We start from the raw sequence: 22,206 nt of genomic DNA, 5'->3' as shown, positions 1-22,206 counted from the left end.
TATCCTGCTTCTTCGCTGGAATCTCCAAGCAGCAAGCAACATTCAGAAAACAATACAGATACAGTACAGGTACTTCACAATCCCTTTCCTGACTCTTCGCCACTGCTGCTTCACCTTTTCAGGGCAACTGCCCTGTCATCGCCACATGATAGGGAAGTGACAAAGGGCACAGTGCATCTGATGCAGAAGCAGGCAATATCTTGTCAGGGACTGGCAGGGCTCTGAAGAGTATATAGCAAAGACTGGGGGATGCTGACCCAGGAGAGGAGGCCAGCAATTTATGGGGTTTTGTGCCACCCATGAGGCATCTGTGAGGGCTGGAGGAAGGCGAATTTATTACTTTCCATCAATGTGAGGATTTCAGCCTGTGCAAGAAATTGTCCCCGTTCTCTTTCCCCTGTGTGTTCCCTGCCCCTTCCCCAAAAGCGGTCTAGGAGCTTCCCCAACTCCCTGGAACAGACTTAGAGGGTGCACAAGAGCAAAAGAGGAGGGAGGGAATGTTCTGTTACTGAAATATACTCAGAGTCAAGAGTGGATTTCATGCTCTTTATTCAGCTCATAGTGGTGAGGAGGAATGGAATTTCCCCCAGAATGTCTGCTTTATATATTTTATTTAAACAGTGGGCCCCACATGACTGGCTAAGTCCGGGATTCTCCTATAGGCCAATCAGGTTGCGGATTCACTTCCACCTGGAGCTGGATTGGGTGGCTCCTGTGGACCAATCAGACTGCTGCATTCTGGACCCTATTGTTCTAGGACCAATCAGACTGGTGCATTTTGGATCCTATTCAACTCAGTACATAACAGTTACACAAGGAGAAATAATTCTGCTGATGGAACAAGAGATTTACATAGCATTCCACCTTGTTTACTTTTTCTTCCTTTCTCCATCTTTGATTTCTGCAGCATCCCTATAAGCCAGAGTTGGCATTTCATATCTAAATATTATAGACCCTTTCATTTTTCCAAGTCCTATTTAAGTAATTTGTATGTACAACAGTTCCACAAAGTACTGATCTGTTATCAGGCACAATCTAAAGCGCTGGTTAGTTTCTATAAAGCCCTACACCGCTTGCATCCAAGCTATCTTAAGTACAGTGGTACCTCAGGTTACAGACGCTTCAAGTTACAGACTCCGCTAACCCAGAAATAGTACCTCAGGTTAAGAACTTTGCTTCAGGATGAGAACAGAAATCACGTGGCAGCAGTGGGAGGCCCCATTAACTAAAGTGGTACCTCAGGTTAAGAACAGTTTCAGGTTAAGAATGGACCTCCAGAACAAATTAAGTTCTTAACTCGGGGTACCACTGTACTATATTCCCTCAAATGAACCTGCTCAGGGTTTGAGATCTTTGGGACAGGTCCTTCTCTCAGTCCCGCCACCCTGACAGGCATGTTTGGTGTGGATGAAGGCAGAGCCGCCTTGGTGGCTGCTCCTAGACTTTTGAACTCCATCCCTAGAGAAGCTAGACTGGCTCCCTCCTTGTCGTCCTTCCAGTGGCATAGCGTGGGTTGTCAGCACCCGGGGCAAGGCAAGTAATTTGCGCCCCCTAACCCGTGGATTTGCGCCCCCTACCCCTACCCCTAACCCCCAGATGTTGCGCCCGGTGCGGCCGGCCCCCCCTGCACCCCCCACGCTACGCCACTGCGTCCTTCTGCCGGTAGTTAAAGACTTTCTTCTTCCAACAGGCTTTTGTGAACTGACTGTTTTTAATGAAAGGGCTAGTACCATGATGTTTAATTGCAATTATTGGAATGGTTTTAATAGAATTTATATTTGTATACAGTTGTAATTCTATCAGTGTTTAATTGTGGGTTTTTTACTTTTTCTGTTTGAGTGATACTTGTTTTTATCTGTAAGCTGCCTTGAGTCCCATCAGGGAAAAAGGAGGGAGAATGAGAATAAATAATAATAATAATAATAATAATAATAAATTATACACACACTCACCACCAATCTACATCCTTTGCTGAGAGAAATGACAATCCTAGAAGGGTCAGAAGAGTTAGCCAGTCAAAATTTACAACAGAATAATACTTAGCAATAACTGTATATCAGAACAGACATACTATATACTGGAAAGAAGAATCTCATTAAAAGAGATGGATAGTTAAGTGATTATTCCTGAGACTGAAACACATTAAATTATTTTAAAAGATTGGTGGGGGAAAATATGAACAAAGTTTATTGGTCTTTTTCTTGCCAACAGCTTTGAAATGTGAGTAAGCAGATAAATATTTGGATTTTGTTACAGATGGCTACATTTCAAGCAGAATGAGTCTCACAAGAAGGAGCTGTGCATCACACACAACAGTAATCATCATGGTGATTTTAATTTATATATGGAATACCACCAATATAAAAGTTCAGGGCTGTGTTCAGGGCTATCTCAGATTTGCGGGAGTCCTCGGGTTAACCCCCTCCCACACTGGGAGATCCTGAGATAAGGGTGTGGGACCTCAGACCCAGGAGACAAATGTGGCCCCCAATTCCTCTCTGTCTGGCCCTTAGAATCCTCTCCAGGCCACACCTCCTCTCCCCACACTCTGTAAGAACTAGCCTACCGTAGAAGGAGTACATTTGTAGGTCTACCCACTTTTGAATCTGGCTCCACACACCACTGGCATGGGGCTCTCAGAAAGGTTGCAGCCCAGAGAAGAATGGGGCTGTCAGGCTGAGAAAGGTTCCCCACTCCTCACATGAGGTGCTTATTGGACAGTACCTGGCCAGTAGCAGCGGGGAACAGCAACAGTGCTGGGATCAGCACCAGAAAGCTGCGCCTGATTGGCAGGAGCAAGCCAGCAGTAAATCACACTGAGCAAGTCAGAGTTAACTAAGGTTACCAGACGTCCCCGTTTCCCGGGGACAGTCCCCGGATTTACAAATCAGTCCCCATTCAAAATCCATTGAAGTTGAAAAGTGTCCCCGGATTCATTGAAAAAAATCTGGTAACCTTAGACTTACCATATTTTTTGCTCTATAAGACTCACATATTCCCTCCTAAAAAGTAAGGGGGAATGTGTGTGCGTCTTATGGAGCGAATGCAGGTTGCGCAGCTATCCCAGAAGCCAGAACAGCAAGAGGGATTGCTGTTTTCACTGCGCAGCGATCCCTCTTTTTGTTCTGGCTTCTGAGATTCAGAATATTTTTTTTTCTTGTTTTCCTCCTCCCAAAACTAGGTGCATCTTGTGGTCTGGTGCATCTTATAGAGCGAAATATACGGTAACTCTTTATTAGGAAAAGCAGGATCTGCGCAGGAGTGTCAGGCCTAATGAGCACAGCTGCTAATCTCCAACAAGTCTTGCTCTCATGAAGCAGTTGCTGAGACTGAAGGTCCTCACTTCCCCACAGCTGCCTAAGTCCCCTCCTCTCCAGAGTTTTCCCCAAGCAATCTGAGACTGCACCTGTGTGAAGCTAACTTCTCCTCCGCCCTCTTCATGCCTCTCTTGGTTCAAAATAGACAATTGCGCTCTGTAAAGTAGGACACAGGGCCACCATAACCCAGCCTTTGGCCCTTATTTATTTAACCTACAGCAATCAGTGCAATCTAGGAAGGCTTCAGCACAGTAGCAGGTTTTTCTGGGGTGCCAGGACCCCCAAAGTTCTCACAGGTGCCACATACTGCTGCTAAGCTTGTTGTTTAAGGTGCCAATAAACTAACTAATTGCCCATGTTAGTACCATGAATGATCTGTGGCCTAGAAAGCTCTCTTCAGATTGCTACCTGATTATAAATAAATGAAGTTTTTACTTAATTGAAATTTACTCAGGAGGAACAGGAGATGGTTTCAAATAAGTACCATATGAAAATGGGAGCATGTCCATGTGAGCATAATCAGACTGAAGACTGTGACTGCCCATTAAGGGCTTGTCCTTATATTTACTGAAATGAGAGAAGCAGTTGTACTTGAAGGTAACTAAAATAAACTTTTGGCTCATAGCTATAGGACAGTGGGTATACCACAGGTGTTATTAACTCCTGTCAAGAGTGTTTCCATGGCAAAGTACAACAGCAGTTGCTTGCAATGCTAAGAAATGGCTGTGGCTCATAGGAGGAGATTTCCATGACCAAGAATGCACAAACACCACAGGAGGTATTAAAAAAGAAACAGTAACTGTTTACAGCTGATTAGTTACTTGAAAACTACCCCTTATTTATGGCAAGTTGGGTGTGTAGTGTGGGTATATTGTAAAGACGCTGGCTGGGGGAAGGGAGATGAAACTGTTATAGCTTTGGGGTGGAGCACAATAACTCACAGAGTGTCTTTTAACCCAGTAACTCTGTAAAAGATCCAGGATTAGAAATATTCTGGGAAATGATTTGGTAAGATCTTGCACAGGCTTGTCCTATGTTAGCTTTCTTGCCTTTGTGAATGGGCAAGAAAGATGGGAGAATGACTTCTCCTTTCATCCTCTGTGTGACCAAGGGGGAGAAGGCAAGTTAAGCCTGCAGTTTTTGGATAGAAATCACTTCCAGGTGACCTGTTTAATGAGAACTAGCAGTTTTATATCTGTCATTGCTTGGGAATTCTAAGAAAAAATAGATAAAAATACCCTGCTCCATGATCTCAGCAACTATCATGCCAAATTTGGTTAAACTCAGTGCAGTTTTGAAATGTTCAGTCTGCCATCTTGATTCAAAATGGCATCCAGCTATATCCAAGCAGAGGTAAAAACTTGGTGTGATTTCAGGAACCACCTTGCAAAATGTTGTTAGATATCTTAAGAGGTGTCCAAATGCACAAAAGAATAGACAAAGAAAAAAACCTGACCAAAATATATAGTAGCTTCACTTCCTTCGTTTTGATTTGTTTGTGGGGATTTTCCTGCCACTTTCCTTACTTTAAAACATCCATACAAATTCATGAGGAGGAGCCGGAATCCAGCTTTCAGAAAAACTATGGCTGTTTTCAACACAAAAGAGGAATCTAAATTTGCCATATAAATAGCAGACTGTGGAGTACCAATCTGTAAGGAAAGATTCAAACTGAATATGCTAATATAATTATTTAACACCAATATATAGCAGTAATTACAGAGCATACGCCACTCTCCATAAATATTATGAAAATGTCACACACCCTCCAGGAGATACAGTTTGATCAGAGACTTTCTATGTTAACCTTGGCTGGCATTATGTATATGCCACCCACAAGTTTGCTGCCCAGAAACTGCTCTGTAATTTTGTATCCAAGATTTGCTAGGTGGAAAAAAGAAAATAGAAAGATGAATTCTCAAAATCCTTTTAATTACGAACAGGGTAAATGTTTGATCTTACCACCTTCATGCTTGCAACAAACCCAGCAAACCACCAGGCGCATCTGATTTTTGTAAAAACATGCAACAGTTTTCTATTTTAGGACAGAGCAACACTCTTCTCCCTACACACTCCTAATTTATTCCTTAAATCACATAGATTACACTGCACCAGAATACTTTTTTTCTTTTCTTTTGAAGGGTTGCAGTCTCTTGGGGCAATCTCTCATGGCCGACATGGCAACAGTCCTCCAAGCATATATTTTTAATTGTGCATTCATTATGATTCGTGCTCAGGATGATATCAGGGCAGTTATATACTGCACAATCCTGCTTTGAATACTTGACATACTGCTTTGTTTCCAATGTACATCCTGATACTTCCTGCAGAAATCCTGTAACTTTTTATACCACAATTGTGTTAAGGTTTTGTCCCGCTTTTGGTTCTGTATAGTGGAACATCATCCCTGCAGAGAGCAAAAATGTAATAACATTGGGGCAGCATTGCATAAGTGAAATGATGTGTTGGTGGTCCTGTATAAATCCATCACTAATGCGCTGATATAGCATCAATGAAATCTTGCAGAATACACCTGGGAGTGAGAAACTAGTCTATAAGGGCTCTCTGTCTACCACGCTTCTACCATCTCCTTTGCTTTTGGCATGGGCAAATATTACATTTTGTGGTGTTGTGCTGGCATAGCTATTGGCACAGCTCAATCTTAAGTGTTTGCATACTAAAATCTGATTTGCAGCAGCAAATCTTGATGAGCATGCTGTTAGATAGGTTGGTAAATGAAACAGGAAATAAGGCTTAATAAATTGAATCAGTTCCACCCACCCTACAGCTTCCTTATTTCTTCTCAAAGAAAATCTTCAGAGTCCTTTTTATATCTTAGATTATTTCTTGATGATATTGAAACTCTTAAGGCCATGCCAGCATGAATAATAAAAAATAAGGCACTGTTATAGAGCAGTGTGGGATGACTCAGCAGCAGTCCTATATTGCAAGGGCAGTTACTTGGAATCTGTCCCAGTTATAGATGCTAAAGCATTTCCATGTAATATCTAATGCCCATAATTTGTAATTTCCTTCTGAAGTCCTTTCAGGCACTACCTTGAATCAAATTAATATTCAGAACACAGACTGCAATTCAGCGGGACGCAGATTGCATGTTTCCAGAGAACCTCTGCATCATGCATTTGGTACTCTAAGCACAGTGATGTGAAGAAAATGTTTTACTGGAATTTCTTGCTCCTCTGCAGCTGCTGATTTCATCCCATTTTCACCACCACTGTTATTTACTTCCCCTAGTGTAAATCTGTCCACAATTTCCACCTTTCTTTTCAGCGCGATTCAAATTAATAGCCAAAGTGGTACTGCCAAGAGTGTGAACAGCTGTAGACAAGAGAGTTGGTAGGCATTTTATTGTTCTGACAGAATCTGCTCTGCTCTTCAAAATATTACATTGAAATATTGTAAATCATTTAAAAAACAGCAACAGGTAAAAGGTATCCCATTGTATACATCTTGATTATTCCCCCTTCCCTCAAATTTCTCAAAATTCTTTCTGCCTATTATGTCTGTATCATCATTGTCATCATAAGGCCTGACACAGGCATGGGGAATCCCAGACTAGGGACCTGAATGCAGCCCCCACCCCATCCTTTATTTCTGGTCCTTTAATCTCTCTCCAGGCCATACATGCACCACTTTGGTCCACACTTTTCTCAGGTGCTTTTGCCTGGCCGGAATGTGTCTTTGAACTGTACTAAGACCACTTTACTTGATGTCATGTGCTGGCTGGACGCAGAGGAGTAGTGGGGGGCACTACCTGGGGAAACCCCAAGTAAAGAAGGCTCAGAGCGAGCGAAGAAGGTGGCGAGACAATGATGCATGGTCAGAGGGAGAAGAGAGAGCAGACTAGGGGGTGGAGGTGTTAGAAGCTGACGAGGTAACAGGCTTTAGTGAGACGGAAGAATCTGTGGTAGATAGCAGTCCAGAACTGGAGGCAGAAGGGGAGACTAGAGAGGAAGGGGACTAAGAGACAGCAATGAGTCCAGCTGGTGAGGAAGCCAGGCTGACTCCCCTCCTGCAGCGACCAGCTCCCTTCCCTGAATGTATATGTTGTGGTGGGAGGGGGAGAGGATGTTGAAAAGTTCTGGGTGGGCGTGGGTTTCAACATTCAGTGAGGTTGCAACAGGATAAACAGAGACTTGTACATTCATTTCAAAATGGGATCTGGTATCACCTGAGTTAGTACAGTTTTGTTATAGCCGAGCCATTTCTTTGTTAGGGAGATTGGTTGATATTTTTCCAATGGGACATAATGGTTGGGAAATATTCTGAAGGTCAAGAATTAGCTATCACAACTTTGAAAAAGTGATGCCTACCTGCTGCCAGGGGAACAGCTGACATAAGGGTGGGTGGATGCAGTTAGGAAACAAACCAGCTTGGAACAGAGACAAGGAAAGACAGAAGCAAAGAGAGACATCAACTGAAGACTAAGCACATCTTGGAAGTCATCTCTTGCTGAAGAGCTGGTGTAGGATAGCAGGTCTGCTGCTTATTGGGCTTGCTTCCACTTATGCTGTTTGTATATTCACAAATAAATATACTAATATGAAATATTCTACAGATTCAGGCCCCAGTCTTTTTTTTTTAATCAGGCTTTTAAAAGTTGCAATATTGGCTTGGAAAACTGACACCTTATTAATGTTATTTGGCATTTGAAGGGTTATAACTTAGTGGGAGGCAGTGGAAGACAGGAGGGCCTGGCGTGCACTGGTCCATGGGGTCACGAAGAGTCGGACACAACTAAATGACTAAACAACAACTTAGTGGTAGAGCATCTGCTTAGCATGCAAAAGATCTCGGGTTCAATTCCCAGCATCTCCAGCTAGAACTGGGAGAGAACCCTGTCTGAAATCCTGGAGAGTTGCTGGCAGTCAGTGTAGATGGTACTGAGCTAGATGGGCCAATGGTCTGACTCTGTATAAGGCAGCATCCTATGCTCCTCGTAATTTGCTTTTAGGTATGTATGTTTTGTTTTTTGTATGCTATAACCTTGTGACAAAAGGCAAGATATAAAAATGTAAAAATTATAAGTCCCCTGTGCTCTTTTCCAATGAAAGCTAACCTAGGCAATAGAAAGCTAACCTAGGTAGTATTGCCCCTGGAATTTCTTGCCACTGGTGAAGTGTGCATCTATACATTCAGATCTGCGCACTGCTTATGTGTGCATAATTATTTGATTTTAAAGTAAATTCTGGAGTTCTTTTAGAAATATTAAGCAGAACACAAGCAAACAACCATCACTTGGAAAACATCAGGAAACCAAGGCTTGCAAATGTTGGATTATGTGTGGAAAGAAAAGTGAACACTTTTAGCTGATGCTCACAAAGCAGGCCCACTGGTAATTCTGGGAACAAAACATAGTGTCTGGACAAACACTGCCATAAAAAGTACTAATGGATTGGAAAGCACAGGGATTTCATTTTGGCAGGCTTTCAAGGTTTAGCTCAGCATCCCAGGCTTATGTGGAACTACCGGTTTCTTTTTGTAGCTGCTTTGACATGTGGGTACATTAAATAGACTCTGAAGCACTTTCCGTCCTTGGAATAGGTTCCAATTGAAGTACATTCTACATTGCTTTTAGTAAACCAAGACCAGTATTGATGTCTTCTGCTGCCATTGTTGTCATGCAAAATAAATATGGAAGAAGGATGATGAGATGCATCCATCCTATCTAATTAGAATAGGAGGCAAAGGCACAGACACCATTCTTAAAGACACTCTGACACCCAAAGCTGATGGCACCAGCAATGGTACTGGCCTGCTACTTTGATCCAGCAGAGTTGCTGTCTGTCAAGAGACTGCCAATGTGCAATCAGGGCATGATCATTACAGTGCAGGTCACATGAGTCACTTGAATGTCATCACCAAATCACAATTCGCCAGCTCATTCTTTTGCATTGGCTCAGCTAACAAATCTAAAGTACACAAGATTCTTGAAGCACTGTGTTTCCTGTAGAATGTAGACACATACCATTTTTAGGTGTACAGCTAATGGCTTTTCAAATATTGTTTCAAGGCACAAAGTACGGATGTAACGAAAATCTGTTTGCAAACATATGTATCATAAAGACACACTAACTGGAGAGCTGTTAGTTGGTTGCAGCCCTCTCTTGGCTATACATTCAGCAGCAAATATGTCTGGTAACATGAGAAATGGACTTCAGTTTCATTATTAATAATCCCAGTGAAAATTCTACCACATCTAGTTTTATGTGTTCCTGACTGTCTTTCATCTGAGCCAAGCCCACACTTTTCCTGGACTGTCCCAAAACTCTTGCAACTATCCTGTGAGTTTCTCCTTAAAGTTCCAGAGATATCAGAACATTGCTGTCAAGATACAATAGGCACCCACTATCTGCACTTTTCAGAAACAATGGAAGACACTGTTGTTCTGATAAGCCTTCCTAGCTGGCTGAATACGTCTCTACCATAGGTGTCCATTTTGGATTGATTTTTAACTCCTCTCATTGTTTTTGTACTGTTTTGTAACTGGCTTTTAAATTGTTTTTATTATATGTTATAAATCAACTTGGAACATATGTGGAAGGTAAGATATTTCCATTTATTCAGGCTTTTGGCAGTTAAATTAAAATCTACTGTGGCGTTCATAATAATGTTTCAGGGTACGTTCCTCTTAAGGAAAGAATAAAGGCTTAAGAATTCTGGCTATGTATATTTATTTATTAACTACTTAGATTGCCAACCTAGTTTGGGTATTGCGTTAGAGTTACTGGTTCCTGCCCCTCCTGCCCAAATTTATTATATAATGCAGGAAAATTGTGTGACTTGAGAGAAGAAGATTTGGTGTCTGTGCTCAACCTGCTTACAATTTAAAATAGCAGCTTTGGCTTCTTGAATATATTTGTTTAGAAAACATTTGCACTCAAAATCTTCTGGGGATTATCTGCCCTGCAATGCAATGCAGGTGGGCCAGCTGCAGAGCATTAAAAAGCGGAGCACAGATGGGAGGTCTGGCCTCAAAAGGAAGTGGGGAGGGGAGGTAATACCATTTGGGTGGGGATAATCCTGGGTTTAGAAGGTGAGACAGGGTAGGGTTGGTTGGGCAACACAGTGGAAGGTTAGCTAATTACTCAAGCTTTTGGCTGAATTCCTCGAAAATAGCTTACAGTCTTTTGCGTGTTAAGTGTAGTTTCAAAAGTGTGGCGTTAAAATTACTGTCATTTTCTAACTTTAGATACTGGGTGTCCAAAAACAGTAAACAAAGTGTATTTTCACCACCACAACAGCATATCATAGGCGTATTTATTCCTAACCTCCCCTTTTTTATATTTCTTCTGGATGGAAAAGCAACACCAAATTATTACTTCCCCTGCAAGGGAAGCTTTGCAGCTAACCACTCCCATAAGTAGTCAAAAGTTTCAAAAGAAGAGCATTTGTGTGTGAAAAGAATACAGTACTGGATACCTTTAGTGTTTGCAGTAGTATTTGTTTAATTCATAAACATGGTGCTACTTTGCAAAGAAGTCTTCTCCTTCTACGCTATACGGACCTGCCCTTGAAACATACTTTGGGACCGGGTCAAATACATGTTGGCAATGTAAAGAAAAAGAAGGGACTTTTTATCATATGTGGTGGGAATGTAGAGAAGTTTAAAAAAAATGGGAAATGATATATAATGAATTGAAGAAAATGTCTAAAATGACATTTGTAAAAAAAACCAGAAGCATTTTTGTTAGGGATTGTAGGACAAGACCTGCCAAGGAAAACAAAAAATTTATTTATGTATGCAACAACAGCGGCAAGAGTCTTGATAGCACAAGGATGGAAGAATGAGGAAACCCTGACAAAAGAACAGTGGCAAGAGAAATTGATGAACTATACAGAACTGGCTAAACTGACATACAAACTACGAGATAAGGACAACTGTGACTTTAAAGAAGAATGGGAATTTTTCACAAAGTACTTAAAAAGACAACAAAATGAATTGGACTCCTTGGCAGGTTTTGAATAAACATACACAAATTTATCGATTGATAACATGGTAGACAGATAATGTGAGGATTTGTATAATTTTATAACATGCAGAGAATAATATGGGCTGAGAAATCAGAGAGAGGAGCTTAGGGAAGTCTCGGGGGGAGGGAGGGTTTGAGGGGGGCTGAAATAATCAATATGATATGTTTTGATATGTTGTTATGTTGAAATTGCTAATAAAAACATTGGGGGGAAACATACTTTGGGAAACTGTAGATATAACTGTATAGAAAATTGCCTTAGACTAAGTTCTACGCTGACTGGCATTGGATCTTCAGGTTTTCAGATGGGAATCTTTCTGAGCCCCAGTTGGAAAGGTCAGGGGCTGAACTTTGGACCTTTTGCACACAAAGTATGCACTCTACCCCTGAGCTGCAGACCTTCCAAAGTATACACTGAACATGCATACAAACTGTATGCACGCTTTTTCATAAGTTGTGCATCAGGAAGAGGGTCCAGTGCAATCTCCTACACATGCTCAGTATCTCTTCCCAGTGGGATCATAGAAACTGCTTTATTCTGAGTAAGACATTCTGTTCATCTAGTTCAATATTGTCTACACTGACTGGCAGTGATTCTCTAGGATTTCAGACAGGGGTCTCTTCCCAGCCATACCTGAAGAAGTTGAAGAGTTATGCTGGGACCTTTTGCATGCAAAGCACTGAGTCACAGCCCTTCTTTTGGATGTGTGGCAGATGTCACAGTCCTAATATAGTTCCATCGATTAGTTAATCCATGCAAGTAAAGAGGTATAAAGGGGCAGAATAAGGATTATGAAGCTGTATTGACATTACCTGTGTTTGTGTAACGGAGTCTTCAGTGGTTTCACTAAAAGATATGTTTCATTCCGTTCATTTGTTTACGTATTCTGTGAAGACATTCAGCAAACAATATAAGCTTTAAAACACCTACAGTTCCTCTTTACTTCAATTTTGAACGCTGTGAATGTCCAGCACTCATAAAAAACCTATTCTAATGGGATTTGGTTTAAAACCAACACACCTCTCATTCAAAATAAAGAGCACATATAATCCTTTGCATTGTTGTGCTTCTCTCTCTTACATGCAAAGTACAATATAAATCATGGTTTTGCATGAACAAATATATGCATGGCTTTATGGAATGAATATTATGGTCTCATTGCTCTGCTGCTGGTTGTTCTGCTGCTGCTGCTGCTGCTGCCGCTGCTGCTGCCGCTGCACTACCCATGACTAAACCTTGGTTTGGCTTAGTGTTACATCCAAACATGTGGTTGTGGTTTGTCTCCACCAGACAAAATGCAAGAGGTAAGCAAAGAACAAGCTTTGGTTATGGCTCATGGTTTGTCTGGAACAAGACAAACCACAAACCTGGGCTCAGACATAACACTAAGCCAAACTGTGGTTTAGTCACAGATAGCACAGCAGCACCAAGGGAGGAGTGCTACATACACGGTCTTCAGTCTGAAAACCCACACATAGTTTGGCTTAACGTGATGAGGAAACCAGATCAATGTATGACATCAGCTAAACAGTTTAGACAAAGAGACCTGAATTAGTTTACTATAGTAGATAAAATAGTCTAGATAAAGTAGCTATACTTGTTCTGATCAATGTATGCCGTAATGTTTGTAGAGCTGTGAATAGTATTCAGTTAGTAGGAGTGAGATTGGGCAACAAACATCTAGCCAAGCAAGAATAGTGTTCATTCCAAAAACCTTTCTTCAACAGTGAACTCAACTTTTCCCATTCAGGAATTGCAGTTATGTAAACAGCTGCAGCACTGAATTTCCTGTCATGTTTCTCTTGCTGGCACAGGAGCCACATTAGCTAGGGAGTTGGCAACTATAGGTAATATGTATCTAGCCACTTTCTCCATCTTATACCTTCATATGTATGCCTGTATCCATGATTATAGACACCCAGCATTCTGAAATAAAAACTTTTAAAAAATATTTGTTATCGTTTTCAAATAATAAACATACAATGCAATCTAGAGAAGAAATCACACTTTCACAATCATTATGTGTATCCGTATTTTCTAAATAAGAAGTTGCAATTCTCAAAGTGGTTTAACAATCAGACCCTCTTCCTAGGGAACTCTAGGAATTACAGGCGAGTGAGGGGAATAGGGATGCCTCCAAAATTCTCAGCACCCTTACCAACTGTAGTTCCCAGGATTCTTTGGGGGAAGCCATGACTGCTAAATTTGCATAATGGTGCTTTAAATGTCTGGTGCAAATGTAGCTTCAGTATTTCGATGGAGTCAGTTGCAGCAGAAACTGTGCAGGAGTCTGGGCAATCTCAGGCAAAATTTATTGAACTGAGTTCTCTAATGTGCATATTTTGTTGTGTTTCCCCTGGTGACAGCCACAAATTTAGCATATGTAGCATTTATTATTATGGAAATGCAGATCTGTTAACTGTATGACATGCAGGTAATTATTAAAGGGAACCCAAAAATGTGGAAATTCTGCTTATGCTGATCTCATGATTCTGCATTTCAAGCCACCAGATAATAGCAGAGGTGGAGGGAGCAAAATGGGTGTTCTGTGTGGTTTGTGGAGATTGTATTATTAGAATGCTGGGGTGAGGATTAGTTTCACATACTGAATTGCGCAGTTCCTGTATGGTCTTTGCTCTCTGACTCATTACCTTCCTTCAAAGTCGAGGGGTAATGTCTCCTTACTTGACAAGCCTGTTATAAAGACAAAAGTCCATTAATGACGGAGGTGCTCAGGTGAGAGTTTGCTTTAAAATTTAACTATTTGGTGGGAAAAGTTGATGTAAAGCAGAGGTAGAACACAGAAGTCACATTCTACTGGTTAATAGACAAAGAAATACTGCTCAAATAAGTATACAGCAAGAGTGTAAAAATGGTCTAAACAAAGACTCCTGACAACAGTGCAGCCAGTCTAAGGGACACAATTTTTCATCTCTTTCCTTCCGAACTTTGGTGCGTCTCCTGGATTCTAGCCACAATGCTTACTTAAAGAACTGCCTGGCATCTTTCTGGAAATCATCACAACTTTAATGCACGAGCTAGGCTGTGTCCATTTATAGTAATACCATCTCCAATAATACCACTGCTGATCTCATGAAAGAAATGCCACAATGAAAAAGAAAATTGAGTTTGCTTCAGCTCAGATGAACAGAAAAGTTTGCCCTGGGAAGGATTTTTTTTAGAAAAGAAAAAAACAAATAGAAAAGAGGAGACTGGGATCAAATTTCCCCATCGAAAAGCAAATGCACTACTGATAGGCTTTTGTTGAGAATAGATTTTTTCTTACATATTTAGAAATAAAAGCTCTTAATGTGTGGGGGTTTTTCTTATTCTACGGAATTTGTTTTATTTATTTAGTAAATTTTGTACACTTCATCTGAGGATCACAGGGCAGTTTACAATATAAAAACACAAATATACATAATATAGTAACAAACAAAAAGAGTAATGCAACCCTTCCCAGCCATTGTACAGCATATCACACTGAAATAATATGAAAAGGGTTGCATCTAATATTATAGTCATGCTGTTTGGCCTGAAAATCCTTAAATCACAAAACAAGCATTGTTTCTGAGCTAACTGATCTGTTGTCAACTGTTGTTTGAAATATATAGTGGAATTTGCTGATCACCTGTATGTGATCAGTTAGTGAAATAATCTCAGTTTGGGAGGGAGAAATTAAAATTATCATACTATAAAGTTATACCTTTCAATGCCTTATAAACCATTAAATGACAAAACAGGTTATATTATAAGCAAGTTTTGTCATATGACCGTAAAAAGTTATATCTATAACTATAAAAAACAATTCAAGGACTGTTGACTTACAGAAACATCCCCATGATGTATGTGGAATATTGACTACATAATTTTGGCTCCACATATGTGTTGGTAACTTTATAAATTTATTAGCAGGGCTTTTAGCACAGGCCTGCTCTTGGGCTTTTCCTAAGGGGGAAGGTGAATTGTGCTTAAAAAGGCAATGTAGCGTTAATTCACTGTGACCAAAGGCAACCCAAGAACTGTTTATCTCACACCAGCTCATATGAAGTAATTTGAATTTAAAGCTAAATATTGCTGTTGCTTAATATTGAGCCTTACACAGGGCATAAAATGGCCAGAAGTGGCAAGCTACAATTTCATTAACATTCTGTGCGAAGAACATTGACAACCATGAACCTGTTGTCCAAAAACAACAACAACCCAGGGTGACTTATGGTATTTATTTTGTTCTTATTTCCTACTCCGTCCCAGATTCTCAGGATGGCACCCTGATGATCTCATGTACCATCCAAACAACTTCGTTGAGGCAAAGATTGCAAGTGGCCATTCACTGAGTAATAGGAATTTGGAATTTGGGTATCCATACTGTACACTCCTATCCACTACATCTGGATAATGTACTCCAGATAAATGGGGCACACTTAATTCAAGCTTCTCCTCACTCTCCTCGCAGCCTTTTCCCTTTAACGCTGTTGTCACCAGCATTGCTCTTCTGCCACACAGGCAAAATGGCTGGCCTGGGAGAAGGGGCTGAGGTAAATCTGTCACCGTTGCTAAGCAACCGCAAGGCACACTTCCTAGGCACTGCCAAGCTGGCTGTTCAATGCTAGGCCTACCAAGCCACGCGGAAAATGGGGCAGCCATTCTTGTCTCAAGGACTACCACCACTTGTAGGAGTTTTCTGAGGTAAAATTTCCCCTTGACCACAGGTATTTATATAATATCCTGACCTCAAAGCTTTCAAACCTAAACATGACGTTCTTATTTCCTTCCAGGTTTAGGCCCTTGTTACAGAAGACATACTTCTGGTGGGAACACCGGTTGTTAGTAAACATCAGCCGTGCAAAATTGAAATTCCGTGCACAGCTTCCTCGAGGTGAACATTTTTACCTGTGAAATATTGCCAAATGTATTTCCATTCACAGATAATACAGTTGGTCCTCGCTACGCTTCTCACTTCTGCTGCTCAGTGACATTTGTACAGTTGCAATCACATCCCCGCTTTCTGTGTAAAGTCGCCACCATTTTTTCACTAGCCTTGCTCCTCTGGCTTTAATAACATTTGGCAAAGATACTTAGCACGGTGCGGAGACAAAAGTGGTGGAAATAGCTTTATGAATTGCTTCTGGTCTGCATATCCGGCTACTGTCAAGGCCCAGGACTAGTTCTGATTGATTTCATTTGTTTTTATTTTTCAAAATGACATTCTTATGTAAGTATCTTTTCTCCTGCTCTATAATCGTGTTGAAAATGTCTTACTAGGACTCTTAATACATGTGCTGTCCAATATTAGGCCTGCTTACTTGGAATTAACCTCCATTGCTCAATGGGGCTTACTCCCAGGTAACAACACAGTCCTATCTATGCCTACTCTGAAGGAAGTCTTAGGCCTCATCTGCATTATACACTCAAAGCAGTTTCATGCTGCTTTAGAAAAGCCACAGCTTCTCTTCCCTCCAAAGTATCCTGGGAACTGTAGTTTGGTAAAGGTGCTGAAAGTTGTTAGGAGGCGCCTATTCCTCTCTCAGAACTACAACTCTTAAGAGTGGTTGTCAAATTTTCCCTTTTCTTGTGAGGAATCCTATTTGGAATAAGGGAATTTCCCTTTATAAAAGGGAAACGTTGACAGCTTGTCAGCTCCTCTTCCTAAGGAACTCTGGGAGTTGTAGTTTTGTGAGGGGAATGTGTGTTTCCTTACAACTCTTGCCACTGTTAACCAACTACAGCTCCCAGGATTGGGGGTGGAAAGGAAGCCATGGCTGCTCTAAATGCATAGTGCGGATGGCGCCCTATTGAAGTCAGTGGGATTTCCTCCCAGGCAAGTCGAATTAGAATGGCAACCTGAGATGCCTAGGGATTCTAGCCTTGGTTTATTTCCAATTAAGTAACTTCAAGCATCACTGCTGTAACTTGTACTTTGCTCTCTGGATACATGATGGTCTGGGAAACCTGAACTAATTTAGTGCAGGTTGATCAGTGCTCTCTTACTTGAAGGCTAGGTGGCCTTTTTAAGTCACTGTCTTTAACCCTTCAGCTAAATTGCTGGCAGTCACCCAAGTACATTTCTGGGCAGGGCTGCCAACTTGAATAAAATATTGGAGGGGCAGGTACACATACTGTTTGAATGCCAATGCCCATCAACTTGAGGGGGAGGCAAATGTTTTATTGGGGGGGGGCAGCGAAGGAACCTCGGTCCCTAGGAGTTGGCTCTTATGTTTGCAGTGGGTGGGGAAAGTTTGAAGGACGACAGCTGATATGAAAAGTGCGCCACGGAGGCATAAGAAACCATGAAAGTGGATCCTTGAAACGCTGAAAAGAGCAGCAGCAGTTAGAACGATCGGATTCTGCCCCTGTTTGATCCTAAAGGGAGTTCCTTCTTTTGAAGAACGGTTTAAGGTAGCCTGAAGATCAGGAGCAGGATTATCCACACAGGAGATGGCTCGTTTCCTTGCAGAATCTGCTCCCCAACTCTCTCCACTCTCTTAATTGCAACGCGAGTTCAGTGCATGCACCAACCCGTGCCTTGATCCCTGTGGCAGATCCCTTCTATCCCCACCTTTAGTGACGGCTTCCCACCCCGCTCGATTAATTTTTTCCTCCCCTCGTTTTATTTTTATTTCCCTTCCTCGGTCTCAACCGGTTTTTCTAGCCCAGCCTTCTTCGCATAGGAGCAGGGCTTAGGCTGACTCACTGTTTGGAAATGGAGTGGGCGTGTGTGTGAATGTAAGAGAATGAATGATGTCAGGCGAGGCTGTGGCAGGGAGGCAGGGAGAGGGAGGGGACGAGCGGAGAGCATGAAACTGGCTGTAAACACAGCGGCGCCTCCAGAAGCAGCCACGGCCCCGCCAGTCCAGCCTGCCTCGAGGCTCCGTCTCCCAGGAGCCGCCCTCGCGCAGAGGAAACCTCTCCAGCTGTTGCACTGCCGAGGTAACGGTGCGTATGGCATTCGCGTAAAGAGGCTGGGATTAAATAAAGAAGAAGGGGGGGGGGGGGAGAGAGAGAGAGAGCTGCCTGCAAGGGAAAAGGAAACTTTCTTCTAGCTGTTTCTTCTTGCGGCTCCTAGCCCAGTGGTGGGAGTGCCTGCCTCTAGTTCTGGCCAGAAGGAACTGCAAATGCCAAGGCGCTTGGTTGGAGGCTATGCAGGAGACTTTCCTGCTGAGTGCTGGAACGCAGAACTAGTTTGGAGGCTGTTCCCCTCTCCAAATTAAGTAGGTAAGTTCAAGAGCTGGTGCGTCAGCCAAGGGGTTAGTTGTGTATATTGGAAGGAACGAAAACTCCATGGCGCCCCCCCCCACCTAGAAAAATCTAATGGGGGGATGGGGGAGGTTTGTGGTGCCAAATGTGTGAATGAATCTAACCCAATACTGCTTTTTCTTAAAATGCTTTATATTGCTTCCGAAACTTCTTTATCTCCACCAAAACCTTTTTTATTTTTCTATCTGCTTGACTCCAGTTTTTAATAGGGCAGTCCTTTGCATGTCTGTTCACCAGTAAATCCCACTGAGTTCAATTGGACTTACTCCCAGGGTAATGCATGTTGCATCCAAAGCAGAAGGACGTTTCTGGGGACTTAAATAAAAGCTGACTGTATAAGATGGTTTGTTGTAAATATGAAACAAACTGACAAAACATTTCTGGCTCAATTTCATTGCCATAAAAGATATTTATTGTGAAAACTTCAAATGTAGGTAAACTTTTCTTTAGCGAGTCACAATTGCATAAAGTAGTTTTGAACTTGGTGATGCCCCACTGGTTTTGACTGAGCTTTATTAGAAATGTGTAGAAATGTTCTGTAATTCAGTTTATCTTGAATAGATTTTTAGAGACTTTGGAATAATGTGGTTTTTTTTAATGGTAAGGTTGCTTGTACACATCGCATTGTTATACTACATGGTTTATTATCTAAAAGCAGAGGTTAGACCACTACTGTATGAAATGCAGTTTGGGATGGATTCAGACTCAATCTTGCATAGCATAGAGGCAGAACAATTTGAATCCTCTTTATGTAAGGCTGGGGGTGTTTAATTGGGTGGAGGTGTACCTCTCCCAGCCGCTGTTAGCCAGTTACCTGTGCATCACTCTGCTGGAGTGGAGCTTTCCCACTTCTGTCTGCTGAATGTGATATTTCAGGGGCAGGGCTGAGCCAGCCTTGGATCTGTTGGATCCAGAGCTGGCCCTGCATCTGTGTGACAGCGTTGCGTGCAATTTGGATCTGATTGCTGTACCAGGTCCAGGCCAGTGTTGTGGTCCATCTTCCACCTCAACTACCATGCATAGCAGGGCTGCAATGTAGTTGAGCCCACTGCTCTGTAAAATCCAACCAGGGGTGGAAGGAGTTTACCTTGCGCCATAAGGTTGTTGTGTCCAAATGAAGTTTCATTGAATTTAATGGGTTTATGCTAAGTATGATTGAGCTTGGCTCCATTATTGTTTTAAAACAATTTTTTTCCGGCTTGCAAACAAAACAAAGTGTTTTCCATATTCCCATTGTTTTGCTTAGTAAGATTACGTTTGGTAAGTCTGTTTCATGGATGTAGAAAGTCTTGTTAATAAAAGATAAATTTCTCCCCCCCCCCCACAAAAAAGTGGCCTCATAGTCTTTCTGTCAGCTGTGTAGTGGGTACTATAAGCACAAATGTTTGCAAATAACTGCTTAAAGTTATAGTACTTGTATTCTTGAGTATTTCGCTTGAGTATAGAGATAACAGTATAGAGATAGCAGCAGGTTTTTAGATATAGTATAGAGATAGCAGTATAGAGATAGCAGCAGGTTTTTAGATATAGGTTTTAAATCTAAAACTTATTTGGAAGTGAAGGGTATTGACAACAGTAGGCCTGTCTTTAAAGTAAACAAATTTAGTATTCAGGTTTATTACTTTTTAAGGTAGCTTCCATCTGGTTGCATTTTTTAAGGTAGCTTCCATCTGGTTGCAACCCAAAGCCATTCAATCCTGAGTAATGTTATAGATTACTCTGTAATGTTTGGAGGATTACACATAGCTACTGAACGAGGAAGACTAGGCAGGAAAAGAAGACAATCTATAACTAGCAAATATGTGACCTGTTACTTTGATGAGTTTACAGTTGTCAGTCTGTTCCCAGAAGACTTCTTTCTTTCTTTCTTTCTTTCTTTCAGTCAATCATTGAAATTACACTCCTGCCTGCCACATTCTTGAATCAGGCTGAGAAATCAGTCTCTCTCTGACCGTAAAAGTCCTTATGATCAGTTCACAAACTTCATTTAAATAAATTAAAATATCATAAGAATCCTAATTATACTTTGATTGCTTTGTTTTGTATTCCAGCCTATAATCCCTTGAGCACTTGATACTGAAAGATTTTTGCAACTCTTCAACATACGTATTCTTAATCAACATTTCTCATCATTATACATCATTTGGGGTTTAAACTTTTAATGGCCACATATTGAAATTTCTCATTTCCTTCAGATTATATGTATATCATGTGAAACTGTTGCATGTAGTAATTTGCATCCAAAGAACCATGAGCAAAAGTCAATTAGCTACTAGCAGTTCTCCACGAATGCTTGTCCAAGAATTCATTTAGTGCTACAATAGGTAAATTCCTCTCAAGCTTCAGCAAGTAACAGAACATCTTTGAGTTTATAATAATGTGAGCAGAAGAAACTTTCTGCATCCAACTCAATGTTTTCTGGATTCTTAACTATAGTAGAAAATTGGAAACTGCGTGTTTGTTTTCCATTCACATAATTAATTATATTAATATTTGAACAAAATTAAGAAAGCAGATATCTAACAAGCATTTCTTTTCAACGTATTTAATCCTATTAAAACACAAGTTTGTCTATAGTTAAATCTTGAAGGACGAAAGCATGATAGTTTGCATACTTCATTATAAAAGGTAAAGGGTAAAGGGACCCCTGACTATTAGGTCCAGTTGTGAACGACTCTGGGGTTGCGGCGCTCACCTCGCTTTATTGGCCGAGGGAGCCAGCGTACAGCTTCCGGGTCATGTGGCCAGCATGACTAAACCGCTTCTGGCGAACCAGAGCAGCGCACGGAAATGCCGTTTGCCTTCCCACCGGAGCGGTACCTATTTATCTACAAGCACTTTGACGTGCTTTCGAACTGCTAGGTTGACAGGAGCAGGGACTGAGCAACGGGAGCTCACCCCGTTGCAGGGATTCGAACTGTCGACCTTCTGATCGGCAAGCCCTAGGCTCTGTGGTTTAACCTACAGCACCACCCGCGTCCCATACTTCATTATAGATGGGATATAATTTGCACTCTAAGCCATTTTTTAACTGCAGTTATTTCCTTAGGGAGGTATCTTGAAGCATAAAACAGTTGAGAATTTTGGTTTACATTTTTAGTAACTGTTACATTTATATTAAAGTTTGTGACTGCAATGGTTGCTAGCTTTAGGGCCTCTTTTTCTGTAAATAAATCTTAAGACCCCAGTTCCATCTGCAGTCAAGGTTGTTTTATGGAACAGCATGCATCTTCTAGTTTAAGAATTGCCATGTAGTTTAAGAATTGCCATGCCTCTCATTCCCTTCTGCTTACAATACTCTCCTTGATTTTGATGCAGTTTCTGTATTGGGCAAAAAAAGAGCACAGCTACATCCATTTTCACATTGCAAAACAAGGATCAGTTTGTGTATATGAAATTGTAACATGAGAAGCAGCCCTTAATGGCTGTAACCACTGAAAATAATCATATTTACTAAAATGGGAGTACTCTGGCGTAAGTGGTTTGAAGACTGCAGCCAAGTAGACACTTTAATGTTCTAGGGCTGCCATCACCAACTGCTCAAAAAGAATGTGAGCAGAAAACCACCTTTGCCAACTTGTGAATTCCTCTATTGGTGTCCTCTGCATGTTTGCAATCTATGTTACAAAGGGATGTA

General features: G+C 41.4%; 1 protein-coding gene and 2 long non-coding RNA genes across 9 annotated transcripts in view; 2 read left to right on the top strand and 1 right to left on the bottom strand.

Moving 5' to 3' along the window:
- The window catches only part of LOC309350414, a 691,638-nt gene that overhangs the window by 8,507 nt on the left and 660,925 nt on the right, over positions 1–22,206 (top strand). The gene's annotated exons all lie outside the window — the stretch shown is intronic.
- The window catches only part of LOC309350422, a 24,772-nt gene continuing 7,777 nt past the window's right edge, over positions 5,212–22,206 (bottom strand). Inside the window, exons 1-4 of one of the 5 annotated variants that reach the window (XR_014160345.1) lie at positions 16,206–17,286; positions 13,919–14,006; positions 12,125–12,198; positions 5,212–6,656 (exon numbers count right to left, since the gene is read on the bottom strand). This is a non-coding gene — a long non-coding RNA (uncharacterized lncRNA). Of the gene's footprint in view, positions 6,657–12,124; positions 12,199–13,918; positions 14,007–14,297; positions 15,472–15,757; positions 15,824–16,045; positions 16,149–16,205; positions 17,287–22,206 lie in introns of those variants that run through there. The other 4 variants (XR_014160348.1, XR_014160346.1, XR_014160347.1 and 1 more) reach the window with 4 other exon arrangements.
- Positions 18,084–22,206, top strand: part of SGMS2 (sphingomyelin synthase 2) — a 27,922-nt gene continuing 23,799 nt past the window's right edge. The window contains exons 1-2 of one of the 3 annotated variants that reach the window (XM_081877107.1): positions 18,084–18,248; positions 18,379–18,527. The gene's annotated coding sequence lies outside the window, so the exon portion shown is untranslated. The remainder of the gene's footprint in view (positions 18,249–18,378; positions 18,528–22,206) is intronic. The other 2 variants (XM_081877105.1, XM_081877103.1) reach the window with 2 other exon arrangements.

The sequence above is a fragment of the Podarcis erhardii genome (assembly GCF_964252035.2).
Source record: "Podarcis erhardii genome assembly, chromosome: 9".
Lineage (NCBI taxonomy): Eukaryota > Metazoa > Chordata > Lepidosauria > Squamata > Lacertidae > Podarcis > Podarcis erhardii.
The sequence above is the reverse complement of the archived record's forward strand: the minus strand, read 5'-3'. Positions and strand labels throughout refer to the sequence as shown.